This window comes from Ovis aries, chromosome X, assembly GCF_016772045.2.
Source record: "Ovis aries strain OAR_USU_Benz2616 breed Rambouillet chromosome X, ARS-UI_Ramb_v3.0, whole genome shotgun sequence".
NCBI classification, from domain to species: Eukaryota; Metazoa; Chordata; class Mammalia; order Artiodactyla; family Bovidae; genus Ovis; species Ovis aries.
The window spans coordinates 13,839,690-13,862,710 of record NC_056080.1 but is presented as its reverse complement, the minus strand read 5'-3'; the positions used below and the strand labels follow the sequence as shown (position 1 = coordinate 13,862,710).

General features: G+C 42.4%; 1 long non-coding RNA gene and 1 pseudogene across 1 annotated transcript; one reads left to right on the top strand and one right to left on the bottom strand.

Moving 5' to 3' along the window:
- Positions 1 to 57: 57 nt before the first annotated feature.
- On the bottom strand, positions 58 to 12,916 carry LOC105605369 (carbonic anhydrase 5B, mitochondrial-like; annotated as a pseudogene).
- Positions 12,917 to 12,984: 68 nt separating this feature from the next.
- On the top strand, positions 12,985 to 21,954 carry LOC132658836 (uncharacterized). Its single transcript, XR_009598910.1, has 4 exons — positions 12,985 to 13,111; positions 19,436 to 19,499; positions 20,915 to 21,020; positions 21,501 to 21,954. It is a non-coding gene; the product is annotated as an uncharacterized LOC132658836 (long non-coding RNA).
- Positions 21,955 to 23,021: the final 1,067 nt, after the last annotated feature.

The following is a 23,021-nucleotide window of genomic DNA, read 5'->3' as shown; positions in this document are numbered from 1 at the left end:
ATAGTACTGTAGTATGCATTTTTTTAAAAACCCATGCATAAATCTGACTAAGTAGTATTGCTATTTAATATAAATTTTATTTGTCAAGTCAGTTAGCAGGGGATTACCACATATTCAGCACAAACAGGAAATAAATTTCTAGCAAAGTTTAAACTTTATGCCCTATCTTCTACATCAGTAATACAATCTATACACAGAGATATATGTATTAACAGAAAATACTATTTATTCTAGTAGATGGAAACATGAATAAAAATGAGAAGAGACACTTATCATACACTCAGAGAAGTCTAAGGAGGATCCAGCAATCCTGCTTCTGGGTATATACTCAAAAGAATTGAAAACAGCATCTTGAAAAGATATTTGTACACCCATGTTCATAGCAGCATTATTTACAATAGCCAAAAGGCAGCTGCCACGAATAGATGAAGAGATAAACAAAATGTGGTATATACAGCTGACCCTTAAACATCATGGGTTTGAACAGCACAGGTCCACTTATACGTGGATTTTTTTTTCCGTAAGTAAATATGCCAGTACCACATAATCTGCAGCTGCGTGGCTCCGCAGATACAGAGGAACTGCAGATATGGAGGGCTGGCTTTAAGGTACACTTGGATTCTCAATTTTGTAGAGGGTTGGCACTCCTCTGTGTTGTCTAAGGATTAACTGTACATACAATGGAATATTATTTCTCTTTAAAAGGAATGAAATTCTTATACACGTTACAATATGAATGAACCTTGAAACATTATGCTCAATGAAATCATCCACTCATTAAAAGACAAATATTGTATGATTCCACTTAAATGAGGCACCCAATAGTCAAAATTCATAGAAACAGAAGTAAAATGTTCATTGCCAGGGGCTGGAGGGGTGGGGGGTGGGGAATAAGCAGTTATTTAATAGGTACAGAGTTATAAGGATGGATGGTGGTGATGGTCATACAACAGTGTGACTGTAGTTAATACTACTGAACTGTACACTTAAAAAAGCTAAGATGGTAAATTTCATGTTATGTGTATTTCACAAAGAAAAAAAGAAGTAAGTCCAATGAGTCCCATACCACTGCTACCAAGAGACTTCGCGGGGCTGTGCGATGTGGCCTATGCTGACATGAAGCTGTCCCTTTAACTCCAGATGAGACCACGGCTCTGGCTCTCACCAATTTATCTGCAGAATCTTCACATTCCACGAGGAAAGAGTACCCATTATTCCAGACGTGGAGGCAGGTGGTCGGGTCATAAGAGATGGTGAGCGGCTGTAAGCCAGAATTGTAGAAACTGTCCCTCCACCGGATGTTGATGGGCGACTGGCGCTCACCCGCCGAGGCCAGGTCCACTTTCTCCCAGAGGGGGTGCACTAGGAGAAAGCACATCGGGGCTGTCATCAAGAGGCCCACTAGCTGAGATCCTCACTGTGGGGATCATATGGGCCCATGTAGGCGTGTCCTCTGAGTTCACCTCTCATAGGAGCCAGCTGTGAGGATTAGGCAGACATCCTGCAAAGCCTGGCCAGACATTACCATTGCTAAGGTCCCTGGAGTTCTGTCTGTCACATGCATAGCTATGACACTGTAAGTTCAGGGGTACACGCACACTCTGTCTCACATGGCATCACCGGTGCTGATTTTTCTACCAGACTCAAGCGCCAGGTCTTTGTGGCAAGTCTCTGATAAATCTCAACAAATTTCTTAAAATAAAGAGAGCTCTTCACTTTCACTTTTCACTTCTATGCATTGGAGAAGGAAATGGCAACCCACTCCAGTGTTCTTGCCTGGAGAATCCCAGGGACGGGGGTAACCCCAGTGAGCTGCCGTCTATGGGGTCACACAGAGTCGAACACGACTGAAGTGACTTAGCAGCATGCACATGTGATAGACAGACTCCATGTGTATAATTCAGGTTGTCCAGGTCTCTGCCCTTTAGAAGCTGCATGGATGGGCAGAACCAAGACCAACAGGAAAACCAGACAAAATATGAATTGAAATAAATCATGACCAATGCCCCTCTGTACCTCATCCCACCGCTGAGAACGAGCCTGAGGATTTGAGAAAGTGACAAGGCAGCTGCTGCCCAGTCAAACCCCTCTGTGCATGGCAGGGTCACTGGTACTCCACTTGTCAGAAAAAAAAAAAGCTTGCCTCCGGTTTCCTTTTACACAGGAGATGGTTCTCTTCCTGAGATAGCTGCCCCAAGCGGGATCCTACAAGTGGCTCACAGTATAGACAAAGAGCGTGCCAAGGCAGTTTCTAGACTAGTGGTTCTCACAGGAGGGAGCTATGGGGACCCCAGGAGACATTTGGCAATGTCTGGAGACACTTTTCAGTTGTCCAACTGGAGGAGGGTGCTACTGACATCTAGTGGGTAGAGGCCAGAGATGCAGCTAACATCCTCCATAGTAGCAGGGCAGACTTTCACAAGAATTACATGCCCCCAAATATCAGTAATGCCAAAGTTGAGAAAGCCTGGTCTAGAGCCAAAAGCAATAGGCAAACTCAGGGTATTCCCTTTTTTCTGCTCAGCTTTTCACATACTGCACATCATTCTTCTCCAGAGAGGTCTGAACCCAACGTTTTGGGTTTTCTCCCTCGGTATAAAGTAACTTCTGAAGAACAAGAACTTACTTGAGAGCAGGAGAACTTTCTGTTTCAGAAATCTAAAGTGAAAACTGGGAGGAACTGGCACCATATAATCATATTATTATTGGATTGGAATGCAGATTCTTTGCAGGCAGGAGCCATGTCTTCCTCCCCCTGTAGCTCCTAATTTGATATCTGAGCATGGATTATCCAAATGCTATTGTTGGGTTAAAAAGCTGTATTTGGTAGGTTTTTAGTTTGGTATTTTAAAGCTTTCAGAAACCCCCAGAACAGGCCTGAGTCAGTCTTAAAACTGACCGCCAGCAGAGGCCTGACATCATTTCCCCTCTGAGATGCCCAGAGGGAGGCTGAGGCTTTGAGCATTAACACCCTTCAAAACCAGCTGGTGAGGGTCTGTCTCCCATGGAGACTAGGGAAGACAGGAATGATGAGCAGATGCCTAAGACGATGCCGTTTCACCTTTAATTGGCCACCACTTTGTTCAAGAAATGCCTAGAATCTTCTCCCTCACCTACAGAAACAGTAGCCTGAGGAAACCAGGCCTGTTCCTTCAGTGGCTCTTTTATGGTCGTAACACTCCTATCAATTCACGCCCTTCAGTTCCCAAGTTTAGCTTCCAGGCTTTCTCCCACTCACCTCCTCCTTTAGGAACCCAGACCACCCCCCACAACTATCAGGGAAACTTTGGTCACCGTCGTCTTAGTGAAGCCAGCTTTTGCCCAGGGCTTGTTTTACTAAAGATAAATTCACATTTTTGTTCTCTTCTCTCTTCCTGCATTCTAACAAAGTAAAAGTTAAAATTATTTCTCGGTAATTGCTCAGACTTTCCCTCCAAGTAGGAAGGTGATTATATGCACTAATGGAGCCTGTGTTTCCAGCTTCTTCTGTGGGGAAAATGAAATAAACAGAGCTAGCGATTCCGTCAACCAGGGTTTAAGGGGTGACACCACACTGTCATTAGGAACAGTTCACTAATGTGCTAAGAGCAACACAATCCCTCTAGATCCCATAGTGAAGATGTGCTCGCCTTTAGTCCTTATGTACCTGACTGGTCCTGGCTTTGCTTGACTTTGTGCTTGTACCACCTTCGGCTCCTGCCTCTGAGGTGCCCGTTTTTCAGCATCATGCCTGCCTTAGCCCCTTTATTCCTATTCCTCCTCAGAAATCAACGTCCCCTCATTCAGTTCAGGTTTGGCTCCTATTTTTGGCTTCTCACCTCCTCAGCAAGTGTCATTTCCATACCTCTCTGATTATCCTCTTAAACAATCCTCTCTTATTAATCATTGCATTCTGGTCTTTTCCTTCAAAACGTTTATTACACAGGTATAATGATAATTATATGCATGTATGCATACTTATCTGCTGCCCCTCTAGTTTCCCCCTAGCTGGCTTTTAATCACTGCTTGTGGACTAAATGTACAAAATAAAGACCATTCTGGGAAGGGTTTGAGAGGGTAAGAGGCAGGAAGGCTAGGGCCCCCAAAACGGAGGAAATAGGCTGCAAGTGTCAGACATTTTTTCTCTCTCTTAAGCAGCAGAAGAAACAAACTACAAGTCAGATGTTTTTCCCTTCTCTATACAAAATTAAAAGGTGGTTTCCTTTAAAATTCTGTGTTGCCATGGCAACACCTGTTTCCACCAGAACTTAACTTTTCTCAAACCTTGAGCTAAGCAAACAATGTGTTTTTCTTATGGAAATGTTTTTCTTAAGCTATGTTAATGAACTATGTATTTATCTTAGACTCCCTCTTTCTTCAGGTCTATTCTGCTTAAGACTCAGAACCCACTTGACAAACCAGTATGTTTTACTCATGCAAATGTTCTCTTAAGCTGTGTTAATAAGACTATGTATTTACTTGGAGACCTGCCTTTCGTCAAGATTCATATCAGTCGTTTTAAGGCCTGGGATGACTCACCTTGTGCCAGTGCTATCTCAAAATGGATGTTGTGGGTGATGTGCCTGATGCCACTCAGTTTTGAGACATTTCCTTTCTCTATTAGCTAGTAAGTATATAACTTCCTGCTAAAGACTAGCAGCGGGGCACTCTTTCTGCCCCTTTCTGATGTCTCCGTCAGCTTTCTCTATCTCCTTTATACGTTAATAAAACTTTATTACACAAAAGCTCTGAGCAGTCAAGCCTCGTCACTGGCCCTGGATTAAATTCGTCTCCTCTGGAGGCCAAGAATCCTGGTGTCTTTCAAGGCTCAGCAACAACCTTTCAGGTTCATTCCTGTCTTACCTTTATTTCCTTTTACTCTGCTGAGCACATTGTTTTTTCCTTAAGGATCTTTGAGGTTTCTCTCTTCTTTGCCCAGCCCATGACCACCAGCCTAGTTTAGGCCCCTACACCATACACTTTTCCTCGAAGAAAAGTCCTTTTGCTCACTTTTCCTCCTCTGTTACTGTTAGAAGCACACTGATGGAAACTGCCCACCCTGGCCAGGCACCATAGTAACCATTTGCGTAAGTTGTTTTATGACAGGAGATCCTGATAAGAAATACGGAACTAATAAGCCACCACCAACCGGAAGAATTCGGGAAAGGTTGAAAGGAGACACTGGGTGTCCGTCCACTTTCCAGAATCCCTCTCGCTAGCATCCATCTTGGCTGAGCGATGCGTGCGCCACCAGGAAAGACTCTGAATTAGAATGACTGGCCAAAGACCACCAGGAAACTAATCCCATCACCATAAAACCTGAGACTGCGAGCCACGCGGCAGAGCATTTTTCCTGGGTTCCATTACCCTTATTGCTCTCCACCCAGGTGCCCTTTCCCAATAAAATCTCTTGCTTTGTCAGCACGTGTCTCCTCGGACAATTCTTTTCCATGTGTTAGACAAGAGCCAGTTTCGGGCCCTGGAAGGGGTCCCCTTTCCTGCAACATTACTACCCTCTACTATGTTTTGCCATCCATCAGTTTTCCTAAATTACCACCTTTATTATGTTGTTCCCATGTTAAAGACTATGTGAAGTTCAAACTTCTGTCTCCAGGCACCAAGGTTTTCATATTAGGAGCCCACCATGCCCATCTAATTTTATTTCTCATCCTTCCCAAACTCTGGTCTTGCCACGCTATTCCAGAACCTTGCCAGGTTACTCCCATTGGTCAGTCAGTGAGATGTGCTGAAAATGTAGGGTACAGGATACCCCACTGGGTTTGAAGACTTACTCATGTAAACTACCTCACTAATAATTTTTATATTGATTACATGTTACAGTGATAATATTTTGGATATATTGAGTATATTATGCACATGTGTGCATGCTCAGTTGTGTCTCTTTGCGACACCACGGACTGAAGGCCCACCAGACACCTCTGTCCATGGAATTTTCCACGCAAGAATACTAGAGTGGGTTGCCATTTACTGCCCCAGAAGGTTCTTTCCTGGGACCAAACTTGCATCTCTTGTGGCTCCTACATTGGCAGGCAGATTCTTTACCACTGTGCCACCTCAGCATTTGACCTGTTTCTTCATCCCTCACTTAGTGTGACTATTAAATCAGAAGAGTACATGTGGCTTGCATTATATATCTTTTGGACATCACTGCTCTATACCGTCATTAACCTTTTCTCCTGTATCTTGCCCTGTACTGTCCTTTTTCTTGAGATATGCTATTTCCTCATCAAATTGAATGCCATCCTAGTGGGCCTAGGGATACTGCAGTGAGGGTATACACAGGGACCCTCCATGTGACTTTGTTGAGGATGGTCACAGAATCACAGACTGCCTTGTTAGAGCATCAGGGCTGTAAGAGGCACTTTGACGCTGAGCCCAGGTAACCACAGCATCACATGCAGTTACCTACAGCAGACTAAGGCCCATGTTTCCTGGTGGTCAGTTTAGGGCTTTTTGCTAGTGCTCTGTAGCTGCAGATACCCCTGAGGCTGTTAATTAAATCCAAAAGGTTCTTAATGCATCCATTGTTTCTCAAGATGATTTGAAAGTTAATGGAAAACAATATAGTCTGGGTATCCCAGCCCATATTATCAGGGGAATAATGGAATTCTTTGTGAAGACACTGCAAAACAAGCTTTTCTCCAGGCTTTATTAGTGTTCTTTGAAATTAATTAGAGAAATAATAGAACAGTTTTCTAACATAGTTCAGTTATAAAATAGACCAGTCCTGTCAAATAGAATTTTCTCTGCTAATGGAAATTTCCACAGGTGGCCATACAATCTGAATATATTATTTACATGTAAATACATACATGTGGCTAATAGCTACATTTTATACATTGCTATTCTATTCCAATTTGTTTTAAAAATAAATGTTCCTCTTCTGTCTAAAACTAGGGAGATCACAAATGTTAAGAATCAATAGAATAGTAACAAATCTGTACCATTTCCATTCTAGATTATATTTTTTATATTTCATTAAAAATTAGTATTATTAAACCTATTTCCCAATGGTCTAAGATCTCATACCTAAATGTTTTTTATCAGACAAAAGATTAGGCTAAATTTCACTAGATGATACATGAAATGTAATTGATTTTCTTTTCATTTTGGGTAATTGGTGCAGGCTTTTATCTTTATTTTATCATATTACCAGTCCGCAGGGTTAGGACTGTCAACATTTACTGTCTGTAGCTTGAGAGCACAGCAAATAGCAGTTTGAGTTGACACCAGTGATTCCCTGGGGCTGATGGGGAATGAAGGTAGAGCACGGGGCACAGGCCCCAGTGAAATGCTGCTTCTCAATCTGCCATCACCCTCCTCCTCAGTCAGTCCTCGCTGTGCTCCCCAGATCCTAAAAATGGTCAGACATCTGAGGGGGCTGCTGAGCATGACATGATGATGGTGGTGATGACGTGACAACTGTGGTACTGGAGGTAGCTGCCAGCACTGAGTTCTCACTGTGTGGGAGGCGCTCGTTAACAACTTTGAACATTAACTAACCCCTAGTGGTCTTGGATCACAAGTGTATTGGGCCTTCCTCTGGGGTACTAAGCTTCCAGAATCAATGAGTATTGTCTTCTTAACCAAATGATGAGGGACCAGGATATCCAAACAGGACATGCTCAGTGGCCCAGGGCACCAAAGACCAATATTCTCCTGGGTGGAACAAGGAGGGACAGTGTAATATGTGAAAACCACAATCAAACAGTGAGTCTCACCTGTTTCCTCTAGTAAGTAACAAATAAGAACATTTCATCTGATGTGGGAAATTAACCAAAAGAAGTCCCCCTGGGACTTCCCTGGTGGTCCAGTGGCTAAGATCCTGCATTTCCAATTTCCAACTAGATCCCACATGCTGTTCAAAAAGGACCCCATGTGTTGCAACCAAAGATTCCAAGTGCTGCAACTAAAACCCAAATAAATAAAAATAAATATAAAAAATGTTTATTGAAAGACAGAATACCCCACCTACCTAAGCCACTACTTTTGGGGTTTTGACAGCACTAAAAGGAGCAAACTATCCTAAAGACATGGGCATACTTGATTTACTTTCATCATTGTGTAAATACAAAAAAGTAAATACTTTCTGTAAATATAAACAAACAAGAAAATAAGGAATACCCTCACACACAAGATTTAGTAACTAGATAAATATGACTACTTTTTTCCATTTTTAGCCTTAGACTGCAAAGTACCAGTGTTGAGAAGAAGCCATTCTGGGGAGGATGTGGGCTTGCTGGTAGGAAGCCACACCCAGCAACCAGCAATTTATTATGACTCAGGCCAGTTCAGTTTAATGAGAACACAGTTAGTGATGGAAGAAACAAAATAAACTTAGAATAAAAATATATATATGAAGCAGTTTCAAGGCAATGGATTTAGCTAGACTGGCATTCTCATAAATTCCTTTTTTAATGTGCAAATAAGGTCAGAGAGAGTAAACCCAAGGAAGAAAAGTTGAGAAACCTACAATCTGGAAGCAAAGCAACATTGGAAAACTGTGTGAATTCACTGTGAATGGTGGAAAATATAGAAAATAACTATTTGGCAGATACACTTAACCAGTGCATTAAACTCATGTCTCCACCATCACACACATTATCCTCTCCTATCATCCCAGGGGTTCTGTGCCAGTGTCCCTTTGCCTCCAGGGGACCTTTAGGGAGGTCTTGAGACAGTTAGGGATGCCATGCAACATCTGCAGCGCACAGTCCAGCCCCGACAGCACGGAATGAGCCACCCCCACGGCAGCAGTACCGTGGAGTCAGGGAAGACCGCCTGCCACCTCCCCTGATCTGCGGGGTCACAGCGAAGCACACATGGGCCAGGTGGTCAGCTACAAGTAACTCTTCTGCAATTTCTGATGAGAGATGGAACGTTCCAGACTACATCATCATGATATGTACCTCAGACTTAGGTCAGCTGTAGCTCAATAAAGTTAGGGGAAAAACTTCCCATATTTTCACAAACAGGGAAATAATGGGGTATTCTCCTCAAGGCATCTAATCCCAGTCTGGAATGCCACTGACATCAGAGCTGCACACTCAACACACGTGACTCTTAGGAGACAACCAGGCTTCCGCTCTGTCCAGGCAGCCGTGTACTCACAGACTCGGTTCCGGGATTTGTAAGTGCAGGTGTAGAGGCTGCAAGGCCTTGCAGGCGTGGACCTCGGAATCTGGAACCTTCTCCAGTGTCTTGCATGGAGAGGCTTGAAGAATGACCCTCAGGTAACTCATCACCACTATCTTTAGCTTAAAATCTTGATCAGCTCTCCAGTAGCTTGCAGAAACCTAATAACCTAGAGGCAGGACAGAAGAGGCAACGCCATAAACAACAGAGGTCCTGATCATGTGGAAAACATCATTCAGATTGTTTGTATGGGGAAGGGGGAGGTAAATATGGTAGGAGTGGAGTAGCCCAGGAGGAGGGTGCTAGGAGATGAGGTCCAGAGGTAGTGGATGCCGTATCAAGGAGACATCTAGGCCATTGTAAATGTTCTTTCTCAGGGTTTCTCAGCTTAGGCATTGTTGACATTTTTGACTAGACAAGTCTGTTGTAAAGAACTGGTCTTTGCACTGTAGCATGTTTAGAAGCATCCTTTGTCTCCACCTACTAGATACCAGTGGTACCCTCCATCCAACTGTGACAACCCAAAATATCCTCAGGCATTGCAGATGTCCCTTGGAAAACAGGAGTCACCTCTGATTGGGAACTACTGCTCTATGCAAAATGGGAACACAATGAGGTTTTTGGAGTAGAGGAGGAATTTAATCTGATATACATTTAAAAAATATCATTCAGGGTGGCCTATTGGAAAATGACCAGAATAGAAAAAAGAAGCAGGGACTCCATTCAGGATAATCCAGGGGCTGCAACTAAGGATGCTGCAGTGGACGTGGTGGGAAGTGGTTGGGCACTGACTGTCTATCTTCGGGCCAGAGCCTATAAGATGTGAAAGAAAGTAGTCAAGGAACACTGGCAGATTCTTGGCCTAAACAACTGCAAGGATGGAGTTGCCATGAACTGAGATGGGAAAGCTGTGTGTGGAAAAGGTTTTGGGTGGGAAATCCATAGATCAGATTTGGGTATGTGGAGTTTGAAATGAATTTCTGATAATTCAAGTGGGAGAATATGGTAGAATAGTCTAGCTTATGGTAGAACGAGGATGAATCCCTGAACAGAGAAACAGAACCTGGCACAGCGGGTGAGGGAAAGATGGTGCTCTTATTGCTAACCCTACTGGATTTGAGGTGCTGAGGCGGGGGCAGGCGAGAGCAAAGGTCTAGGGAGAGCTGGCAATGCAGCGCTGCTGCTCAGGAGACGTGAGGCTAGAAAGAGAAACAAAATCCCCTCCCCCAGGGGTAACAGGTGTCTAGAGGGAGACTAACAAAGTGGAGTGATTAGGGAGGCCTAGAGAAAAGTCAAATGCAATCAAGGAAGGAAGGGAGCATGAAAGGTCAGGGGCAAGGAGGGTTCCAGGGAAATTTAAATAGAAAATTTAGCCTGCAATGTGGGAGACCTAGGTTCGATCCCTGGGTTGGGAAGATACCCTCAAGGAAGGAATGGCAACCCACTCCAGTATTCTTGCCTGGAGAATCCCCATGGACAGAAAAGCCTGATGGGCTGCAGTCCATGGGGTCACAATGAGTCGGACACAACTGAGTGACTAAGCACAGCACAGGCTACAATACCTGTAACAAGAGACTATTTATGTCAAGATATATGCTTCAGAAAGATCCTTATCAGAAAAATGTTTATGAATTTATACCTAAACTGCAAAATTTAGCATTAAAAGTAAACTAATACTCATTATTAAATAGGCCACAGATGAATCCTGGAATGTATAAATGTACAGTATTCTCAAGCTGTATTTTGTTTTATAGGCACAGAAAGATGTGCCCATGACATGGATGGACCCCAGGGAAGGTAAGCTTTCTGTGCTACATCCCCTTTGCTATTATTATTTATGTTCTTAGATTTTACTTACACCTTCCTTATCTGCTGTTTTGCAGACAGAAATCCATGAATGAAAATAGATTCCGAAAGCCTTTTAAAATAATTTGTAGATTAGTTATTAAATGCCTTGGCTCTCGAACTCTGCCTGATTAAGCCATTTATATTTTGCAAAACAGAAAAAAAAAAATAACCCAACTAAAGGTTATTATTACGTTGAAAACAAATTTCTTGATTCTTATCAAATGGACTGTTGACTTTTTGCCTTCTGATTTAGAAAGGAAGATAGCCTTTTCCAATTCTCTGAAATTTTAATTATATGTTTCCTTATCTTGACTGAGAAAGATCTACTTCCTCCTCTGACTCACTTCTTTCAAAGTATGATCCCAATATGGGGTTATCAAAGGTTAAGTTTATAATTGTTTAGTGTACTGCAACTAATTGCTCCAGTGGAATTTCCCTCTTTCCATCAGATGTCCTCAATATTCATATTTAGTCAAAAGGAACTCAACTCTTATTGTACTCCAAGTATAAGTGGTGGCAGCCTTTTGCCTGGCTCCAGGAACATCAGGGCAGATGTGCACAAGCACAGCAATGGTGCTCTTGCTTCTTTCGGCCTTCAGATGAATTTTTAGACCTGGTATTGAGTTTAAATTTCTGAGTAAAGTAGGAAAGCCTTAGAAAGTTGAAAGGTTTTCATTTCCAAGATACTCAGGAACAGTGTAGCTCTTTACTAGGGCCCTAAGCAGGGAGGGGGGAAAGCAGGAGATGAATGAACTTTGGTAAGCTGTGGACTTCAATGCAGGCTGAGAATAGAGACCATTCTGAGGGATGTGCAGGGGCAGCTTATGGTAGGGTGAAAGCTTTCACCAGATTCCCGAGCTCCCTCCATATTCCATCAAGAATTTTGAACAGCACAGTGAAGATGACCAGGTTATCAGCAAAGGAAAAAGGGGAAGCAGAAAGCAATGCGGTTTACAGTGGTTGACAGAGAATGAATCCTACTCAACATATGGTGAACACATCTTTGTTATCTCCCCATGTTTTTCAAGCTTTTCAACAAAAATAAACAAGAGGAAATTACATTAATAACAAGGAATTTCCAGCATCCTTAGAGCAGTATCTTTTACTTTATTTATTTTTTGGCCTCCCTGCACCTTAGTTTCCAGACTAGGGATCGAACCCGTGCCCCCTGCAATGGAAGCTTGGAGTTTTAACCACTGGACCACAAGAGAAGTCTGAGAGCAGTAGCTCTTAACTCATGCCACAAAGAATCACAGCCACCAACAACATCTGTATTTGGTAGACACTTCCCCTCTAGCTCCAGGACTGGACACAAAAGAAAAACAAAAGAAGAACTGAGTAGAGAAGGCTTAGATATGGCCACAAGACATAGCTGCTGATCCTCTGCTCTGAGGGTGGTTGTGAATCTGTCCGTAGCCCTTGGCATAGTCAGGGAGATCAACAATGCAGGTATGACTGAATCCCAGTTTGGTAGGACTCGATCACTGAAACTGCCAGCCCCTCACTTCCCAAACTCTCTGGGACACCTGTTCTACTTTTAAATGCACAAAACTCTAAGGGAGGGGGTGTAGTTTTCTGGCGACTCTCATAGCAGTGGAACAGGATTAGAGGAGGGAAGGAGTGATTTCCTGCTTCTTTCTCCTCCGTCCAACAGAGGAGCCCCGCCGGGACTGGCCATCTCTAGAGGGGACAAAAGCTGTCCCGGGTCCGGAGCCCACTGCAGCGCGTGGTAATGTGTAGAAAAGGATCCCTGCTCTCTCTGCTAGGTAACGCTTCCCTGCGCCCACGCTCCACTTAACCGCCCGACCTTATCCGAAGATTTCCCAGAGCGGAAACCCCTCTGTTTGCCACCGGGATGCGAGGGTCATGCGTGCGGCCATGTTGTCTACGCCCCCTGTCGCCTAGATACGCCCCTCACGCCGCAACACGTCATTTCGCTTACCCCACGTCACGGCCCCGCGCGCTCCGCCCACGTCCCGACGAAGCCGGAAATCCTTCCCCGCCCCCGGCCACACCCCCCGTGTCGGAGACCGACTCTTCTCCGCCCAGCCCTCCACCTGCTCTTCTCCCTGACTATACCGCTGCTGCCATCGCTCCGGGCTTCCAGCCGCGGTAAGGAGCCTGTGCGGTAAGTTGGTCCCGCCTCTGGCCTCTGCCTGCACCCACCCTTCCTTGGAGCAGGGCCATCTTTGTCGCACACCTTAGCGCGTCAAAGCCACGCCCCCACAGACCATCCACGGCCACGTTCACCGTACGTCCTTACGCTGCGCCTACACCAGGGCCCGCCTTTCTGTTACGTCACTCGCGTCTCATACGCCACTCCTCCCCACCGACACTGATCAGAATCCTTTCACATTCTTTTTCTCCTTCGGGTCATGTTTGTTGAGCTGACACCACGCCACTCCCTTTGTGCTTATGTCTCTGCCTCCACTTTGATAGTTTATCTGCCCTCTGCCTGAGCTCACACCCCGCAGGCTCGACCGACTCTGTCTTGCGCTTATGAACGACTATGCCACGCCACTCACGTTCCGATTGAGTCCAACGTTTTCAGGTCACGCCTCTGTGCTACTCCTAGGCCACTCCCCTCCCGACGTGGCCGTCGCTGACGCTCCTTCCCACGGTGTCCAGGCCGGTCCCTCAGTTCCTTGCCGCACCACATGATCCTGACGTGTTCGTTGATCACACTAACTCCGCGCACGCGCGTTTCCCTGTATTCCGTCGTGGCCACTCCCTGGATTCCCAGGACAGCCACTTCTGGTTACACTCTTGGCAGATCCACGCCCCCTGCTGTCCCCTTCTTGGCCGAGCCTGATCTTGAGAAGCCTCAGAGAAGCGGGCGGAGCTTACGAATTTCTGGAGGAAATCGGCCAGGTCTCTCAGAGCTAGATGTTGGCGGCTTTTACAGGGTGAAACGAACTTGCAGGTTTCTGCTTCTCGCCTAAAAATAGGTTTGCTTCATATTTCTCCGGGTTCCAAACACCACAACTCCAAGAGCAGAAACAGGGTAGGAAAGGTAACTGAGGACCAACTGAAACTATGTTCCTACCAGCTCACCAACCGAGTTTAAATAGCGGGCTGCATGGATTAAGCACACTCCTCTACTTCCTAATGTCTCCTTCGACTTTTTAAGGTACCTAGTGCCCTCCTGCTGTGTAGGGCCTGTGAAGATAACACCACACTTAGATTTATGCGTGTGGACCCCTTCTTCGAGAGGTCTTTACTGTCTCGATTTACAATTCTGGGTCCACAGAGAAAAGATTAAAGAGGTTATTACCAGCTTCCCCCCCCCCACCCCCGCTTCCTGTCCACAAATCTTTGTCTTCCCCTTCTAGGGGAAGGACACTTTCTATTAGCCATTCAGTTATTCATGCACTCAAATCATATTTATGGAGTACTATGTTCCAGTGCCAAGAGAGACTTCAAGGAGCTTATAGCCTGAGGTTTCCCAGCTTGGGTTTGGATGGGATAAGAATTGAAGAGAAAATTAGCTAAGATGTGGTCAGGGGGTTGGTTATAGGTGGAAGAGGGCTTGGTAAATGGCTCTCTTTTTAAAATTGAGATTTAATTGACATATTACAATATATTGGTTTCAGGGGTACACATAATGATTCAATATTGATATAATTGTGAAATGATCACCACAGTAAATCTAATAAACATCCACACATAGTTACAGATTTTTGTGATGAGACCTTTTAAGATTCACTCTCTTTGCAACTTGCAGATCCACAACACGATGTTGTTAACTGTAGTCACCTTTCTGTACATTACATCCCTATGACTTATTTACTTTGTAAATAAGTTTGTAGCTTTTCATTCAGTTCAGTTCAGTCGCTCAATCCTGTCTGACTCTTTGTGACCCCATAGACTGCAGCATGCCAGGCTTCCCTGTCCATCACCAACTCCCGGAGCTTGCTCAAACTCACGGCGAGTCGGTGATGCCACTCAACCGTCTCATCCTCTGTCATCCACTTCTCCTGCCTTCACTCTTTCCCAGCATCAGGGTCTTTTCCAATGAGTCAATTCTTTGCATCAGGTGTCCAAAGTATTGGAGCTTCAGCTTCAGCACAGTCCTTCCAGTGAATATTCAGGACTGATTTCCTTTAGGATGGACTGGTTGGATCTCCTTGCTGTCCAAGGAACTCTCAAGAGTCTTCTCCAACACCACAGTTCAAAAGCATCAATTCTTTGGCACTCAGCATTTTTTATGGTCCAACTGTCAGATCCATACATGACTGCTGGAAAAACCATAGCTTTGATTAGACAGACCTTTGTGGTAATGTCTCTGCTTTTTAATATGCTGTCTATGTTGGTCATAGCTTTTCTTTCAAGGAGCAAGCATCTTTTGATTTTCAAGGCTGCAGTCACCATCTTCAGTGATTTTGGAGCCCCCCAAAACAAAGTCTGTCACTGTTTGCATTCTCTATCTGTGCCGTGAAGTGATGGGATTGGATGCCATGATCTAGTTTTTTGAATATTGAGTTTTAAGCCAGCTTTTTCCCCTTTCCTCTTTCACTTTTATCAAGAGGCTCTTTAGTTCCTTTTCACTTTCAGCCATAAGGGTGGTGTCATCTGCATATCTGAGGTTATTGATACATCTCCCAGCAATCTTGATTCCAGCTTGTGCTTCATCCAGCCCAGCATTTCGCATGATGTACTCTGCATACAAGTTAAGTAAGCAAGGTGACAACATACAGCCTTGACATACTCCTTTTCCAACCAGTCTGTTGGAACCAGTCTGTTGTTCCATGTCTGGTTCTGTTGCTTCTTGACCTGCATACAGATTTCTCAGGAGGCAGGGGAGGTGGTCTGGTATTCCCATCTCTTGAAGAATTTTCAAGCTTGTTGTGATCCACACAGTCAAAGGCTTTGGTGTAGTCAATAAAGTAGAAGTAGATGTTTTTCTGTAATTCTCTTGCTTTTTCTGTGATCCAGCAGATGTTGGCAATTTGACCTCTGGTTCCTCTGCCTTTTTTAAATCAAACTTGAACATCTGGAAGTTTTCGGTTCATGTACTGTTGAAGCCTAACTCGGAGTACTTTCACTCATTTTACCCACCTCTACCCCCTGCCTTTGGCAACCCCCAATCTGTTCTCTGAATCTGTGAGTTCAGGTTTGTGTGCGTGTGTGTTTTTGGATTCCACGTATAAGTGAGATAATAAGGTATTTGCTTCCTCTGTCTGGCTTATTTCATTTAGCATAATGCCCTGCAGGTTCATTTGTTTGTTTTTGAGATGCACAGTTTTTCTTGATGTTTAGTCCCAACGGAAATCCTAATTTCTCATCATAATGATGCTATGAACTAAGTAGGACGCAAATGTCTTAAAGAATTTCATACAGATCCCCTCAATGTAAACTGTTGCCATAGTAACAAAGCACAGTTCATTAAATCAATTCTGTGAACCACCCACACTTTCCTGTTTATTTGAGATCACAGACCCTTAATGGTATGGCTTAGTCAGGGCAGCGTTAAGATCATTATTCCCCATGATGGCAAGTAAGTTTCAACTCACATGTCGACTGACTGAATAACTGCATTGGAGTTTTGTGATTGAGACCGGGCTCAGAAGTAAAACGTTCTATAATAGATTAACAATGTCTTTTGTGGGTTCAGGATGGATGAGTGGTTGCAAAAACTTATCTGGCATCTCTGATTTGTAGTAATAGAGGTCTTACATCCATGTCTTTTAGGCAGTCTTTAAAAATATTTCTTACTGTAAGTTTTTGTTGATTTCATAAAGTAGAAATATCAAGGTCATTGTCACTGGCCACAAGGGCAAAAACTTTGATCTTTTGATTACTTCATGTACTTTGTATATCAACCAGAATGAGGGAGCTTAAGCTGTTATGAAAATGAGAGCATCCATGAAATTAAAAGACTCTTACTCCTTGGAAGGAAAGTTATGACCAACCTAGATAGTATATTCAAAAGCAGAGACATTACTTTGCCGACTAAGGTCCGTCTAGTCAAGGCTATGGTTTTTCCAGTAGTCATGTATGGATGTGACAGTTGGACTGTGAAGAAAGCTGAGCGCTGAAGAATTGATGCTTTTGAACTGTGTGTTGGAGAAGACTCTTGAGAGGCCCTTGGACTGCAAGGATATCCAACCAGTCAATCCTAAAGGAGATCAGTCCTGGGTGTTCATTGGAAGGACTGATGCTAAAGCTGAAACTGCAATACTTTGGCCACCTCATGCGAAGAGTTGACTCATTGGAAAAGACTCTGATGCTGGGAGGGATTGGGGGCAGGAAGAGAAGGGGACGACAGATGAGATGGCTGGAAGGCATCACCGACTCCATGGACATGAGTTTGAATGCACTCTGGGGGTTGGTGGTGGACAGGGAGGCCTGGCGTGCTGCAGTTCATGGGGTCGCAAAGAGTCGGACACGACTGAGTAACTGAAGTGAACTGAACCTAAAATATACAGGGCCTCTCTACCTCTTTGTGCGTGTATACTCAGTCACTTAGTTGTGTCCAACTCTTTGCAGCCCCATGGACTGTAGCCCACCAGGCTCCTCTGTCCATGGAATTTTCCAGGCAAGAATACTGGAATGGGTTGCCATTTCCTGCTCCAGGGGATCATCCCAGCTCAGGGGTGGAACCCGCGTCTCTTGCATTGGCAAGTGGATTCTGTACCTCTGTGCCACTTGGGAAGCCCTCTACCTCTTCATGGAGGTTGGTAACAACGGTACCTAGTGGCAGGGCTAAATGTGATTGGGTAACACTAACTGGCAGTCAGATACAAGATTTAAGGATGGAAAATAGTACTCCATAGAGCGTGGTTACAGTAGTTTTTACCCAGACAAAAAATATCATGACTTGTTGAAACCATGAGAAAACTCTTAATACAACACCCAAGCAGCGTTGGCTATGTCAGTAAAATCTTGTTTTTATTGCATAGGACTCATTTTTTAAAAATTCTTATTTAAAAAAATTTTTATTTATTTTCATTGAAGTATAATTGGTTTACAATAGTGTGTTAGTTTCAGATGTACAGCAAAGTGATTCAGTTATATATATATATTTCATATTATTTTCCTTTATACATTATTATAAAATACTGAATATAGTTCTCTGTAATAGCAGTAAATCCTTGTTACTTATCCACCCTCTCTCTTCTTTGGTAACCATAAATTTGCCTTCTATAAGTATCTTTATTTTATATAAAGATTCATTTGTAATATATTTTAGATTGTACATAAAAGTGATATCATATCATATTTGTCTTTCTCTGTCTGACTTCACATAGTATGATAGTCTGTAGGTCCATCCATGTTGCTGCAAATGGCAATATTTCATTCTTTTTTTATGGTTAATATACCATTGTGTATCTATACTACATCGTCTTAAGCCAGTTGCCTGTTGATGGGCATTCAGGTTGCTTTCATGTCTTGGCTATTGTGAATACTGCTGCTGTGAACATTGGGGTTCATGTATCTTTTCAAATTAGAGTTTTCATCTTTCTTTTTTTTTTTTTAATTTTCTTAAAGGATCTGCATCCTGCTTTCTATAGTACCTGCAACAATTTACATTGTACGTGGGACTCATTTGAATGTATTGGTCTTTATGGACAAGATAAGACAGTCACATATGCATTCTGTTTATGAACGTGTTCTTTAAATTGCTACCTTAGGAATATAAAATTGGCAGAATTATACTCACTTAGTTTGTCTGAATTAATCTTTATTTCTAAAGATTAGTGATTAACTTTCTCTGAAGCTGAAAATTGTTACCCTGTGGGGGTGAGAAGGTAAGGTTCATAAAGTTACAGTTGTTGATTAACCTACAAAATTTGACTGGCCTTCGAATATTATAGCTTTGGATTTTTTTTCTCATCTAAAAAGGGCTTAAGGTCTGAGAGTAGAGACAGAAGTTTTCCAAAGCTCAGGGTTCCTGATTTGTCAAAGTACTGGGAATTGTCTTTCTCTGGTGGAGATGGTCAAAGAAATTGCAGTGTACTTCATGATACTTCATTTCCATGGTCTTAAGTGCCTTAGAATGCCTATTAGTGACTGAAGTAAGTCAGCTCAGTTTTACTATCAAATATTCATGGGCCATGAGAAATGCAAATGGAACCAAATATAATCCCTGCCCTCCAGGAACTTAAAATTTGAAGGTTCCAGAAGCAAATCATGTTGGCAATAGATCCATGTGCAAATGTGAACAAAATGCTGTGGAAACACAGGACAGAGAATGAAAAGTTAGAGTGGACAAGTCTACAACAAACAACAGCTAACAATGTATAACAAAAAGAAAAGAAAGATTTCTTAAACGAAGTGATCATTGAGATAGACCTGTAGCAGTGGTTAAAATATTTAAAGATAAAAAAATTAAAGCTCACAGTATTCAGGTTATTCTAGGCTTGCAAATTACCTGATTGTGACAATGAAGCAATCAGTTACAATTTCAAAGCTGCATTTGTCATCCATACTACATCTTGTTTTATTGCAGGTAAATGGAGCATATATCCGCCACATGCATTTACAGCTCTGATGAACTTTAAAAGGCATCTTATGTGAGTCAAAAGACCAACTCATGTGTTTTCTTTTCATCTTATCTCATATTTAATTCATCCTCCAGATCAGTAGTTATGTGCCGAGAAACTGCTTTCCAGTAGTGATGTGGAGTATGAAAAAGCACGGAGAAATCAATTTCTCTTTCCTGTCTCAGGAGACTCAGTGCCTTTTGTATTGCTCATGGCAATAGTAGTCTCAACTTTTTATCTGCATTCTTGAAACTCTAAACATTGCCAGTAATAGGGCCATATTCTGAATGTTTGAAACCACTTTAGTTGTCATCATTACCACTGTTACTGATAAATTATTAAGCTCCTATTTGTAAAATTGCTGAAATGAGCATTGTAGGGAACAAGTTTGATATGAATTTTCTGGGGGTTTAATACTTAAAATTGTGCATGAAAATAAAAACCAAGTATGTGCAAGATTTTGAAAAGTGGAAGAAAAAACCCCACTATGTTGAGAGTCAAGAACGATAGCATCTAGTTCTGGGTTCACCACTTTTACTAAACTCTCAAGCTCTTTAGTTGTTAAAATCTTTTTTAGTACATTCCAACTGATCCAGACCTTGTTTTAAGTCAAGTTATTGACAGTATCTTATTTTATCACTAAACGTTTTCTTTTTCTATTCATCTTACAGGACCTATAAAAGGCAATATTTTTAATCATTTCATTTTTGGCTGCTGTTTCTTTTGCTAATGACAAATACTTTTCTAATTTTCTAATACTTTTCTTAATACTGGGGTATAGAAAAATTAAAACTGTGATTGTAGACTATTTAGAAAATAGAATGAGATCACTGTGCATTTGTACTCGTTATGTCATGTGGCCAGAACAATATTCCAAGGAAAATTCATAGCCACAGATATTTTCATATTAACTGCGAAAGATTAAAAATAAATAAGCCTATTAGCCAGTTCAAGAGTTATAAAAAGCACAACAAAACCAGTATGATGGTGAGAGTAAAGAATAACTGTAAAGCTGGATGAATCAGGAAGCAGAAGAATTAAAAATTAAATGCAAGATCTTCTTTGATTAACCAACAAAAAGAGTAGGTAAATCTCTGGAAAGAACAGTGGGAAAATGAGGAAAAAATTAGTATATAACTAGGAAATATAAAGGGACTATAACAATGAATGGAGTATTTTATGAGATATATATTGTATACAGTCTATGAGAAGACTGGAAAATCTTAATGAAATGAATGCTTCTCTTGGATATTGTAAACAGTGAAAAGGGAAAGAAATAAGAAACCTGCAATTAATAACATTATAAGAAAGTTTTAAAATTAAGAACTTTTCCTCCAAAATATATATAGTCCAGATTCTTCAACTCTGAATATTTAATTTCTTCTGCATTTTCAAGTATTTGTGAATGTAGATAATGTTACAAATCGTTCTGTACCATTTTTCAGGGTGGTACTGTAAGGACCGGAAAAGGGATCAGCACTTGAAGAGGAACCTAAATGGTATTCTTCTATGAAAATGGATTTTAAAAGCTAAAGAAAACAAACACAGCAAGTAAGTCCAGAAGCAGGTTAGAAGTAATCAAACTAAGCTTATCTAAGGATTGGATCAACCTAAAGAAATTTTTTAATATAACATGCCAAGTGGTAAAAATTCTAGGATCATATTAATAGATATTGAAAAGGCAGGTGATAAAATTCAATGTCACTTATTGACAAAAGGAAGTTTTTAGTAAGTTAGGAATAAAAGATGCTTTTATCTTACGATATGTCAAATTTAAAGTGACTCACTGGGGGATTCCCTGGCTGTCCAGTGGTTAAGACTCTGTGCTTTCATTGTCAAGGGCATGGGTTCAATCCCTGGTCAGGGAACTAAGATCCCACAAGCCACACTGCACAGTCAAAATAAATAAATAATTGTATTTTAAAAAGTAAAAGATTCACCAGATGTCATGGGGAACAGCATTCCCATTAGGGTGAGGAAGAAGACAAGGGCCTGTGTGATTCCCACTGTGATGCTGTCCTGTTCTCACAGGGCCACGACAATGAGACCAAATGACAATAGCGTCACAAGCGAACACACAAGAAGATCCAAGGCTAAGGAACGTGTGTTCCAACTATTAAAATATATTCACACTGGTCATCCGTATGGGTGATATTATAGGTATTTTGTACTTTTCTCTTTTTGCTTCTCTGTATTTTCTGTACAGAACTTCTGTTGCCCTTGTCTCTGTTGATTTTTAAAATGAGGCAACAAACATTGAGAAATAGTAATTCAAAAGAGAAGAGAGTTTCTTCTCTTTTCAAATGAATGGCTTAAATACAGTTCACTGTTTTACTGTCTGCAGTCCTCCTAAGTAAAAGCAAAAGAGATACTTGATATTTTTATGAAGTCTTAAGGCTAAAGCAAGTCTGAATCAGATTCTTACCTCTCCAGGGCTTTACTATATGCAAATAATCAGTTTTGTTACAATCTCTATCTATTCCCTGCCACCCTCCTCCCCGCAGGATGCCAATATCTGGTCTAACATTTCCTAAGATAAGTTAATGTAGTCTGACTTTGTTTTCAGGGGTTAGTTATACAGGCCCTTCCTTCTAGGAAATTTCCATTTCCCCTAATAGTGAAATTTCTGGAATGACGGGGTTCATTCCAGAACCCAGAGAGACTGGGCCACGTCTCTGTCTAGCACTTTTCCTGACTCTGTATCCTGGCAACCGAGGTGAAGGAGATGAAGAAAAGCTCCTTAAGTGGAGTTCAGTTCAGTTCAGTCGCTCAGTCGTGTCCGACTCTTTGCCAACCCCATGAATCGCAGCACGCCAGGCCTCCCTGTCCATCACCATCTCCCGGAGTTCACTCAAACTGACGTTCATTGAGTCGGTGATACCATCCAGCCTTCTCATCCTCTGTTGTCCCCTTCTCCTCCTGCCCCCAATCCCTCCCAGCATCAGAGTCTGTTCCAATGAATCAACTCTTCACATGAGGTGGCCAAAGTACTAGACTTTCAGCTTTAGCATCATTCCTTACAAAGAACACCCAGGGCTGATCGCCTTTAGAATGGACTGGTTGGATCTCCTTTCAGTGCAAGGGACTCTCAAGAGTCTTCTCCAACACCACAGTTCAAAAGCATCAATTCTTCGCCACTCAGCTTTCTTCACAGTCCAAGCTGACAGCAGTGTGTCATCTATAATAAACTATCACCCTAACCAGGAAGGGGAAATGAGAAATATAGTTGCTGATATTTTTCTTGTTGTTTCTTTAAAAATCCAAATTTTATATTTAACAGTGGGGTCATCCAATCTGATTTTTCCATTCATGGTTTTTAAGCAACAAGGTAGAATTTGGGGACTGAACTCATGCAGAGGTGACGTGGTAGAGAGGAAAGCCTGCTGGGGGCTTGATTGGCATCTGTAGAATGCCCATGAGGGGACGGTTCTTCTCTACTCACTGCCATAGTCCTCAGAGCATCTCTGAGATTTTGTTACAATGTCCGTTTTGACAAAGGATGACCCAAAACAGTCTGGTTCAGCATGGTGGAGATAGGGTTCAGGTGTAAGT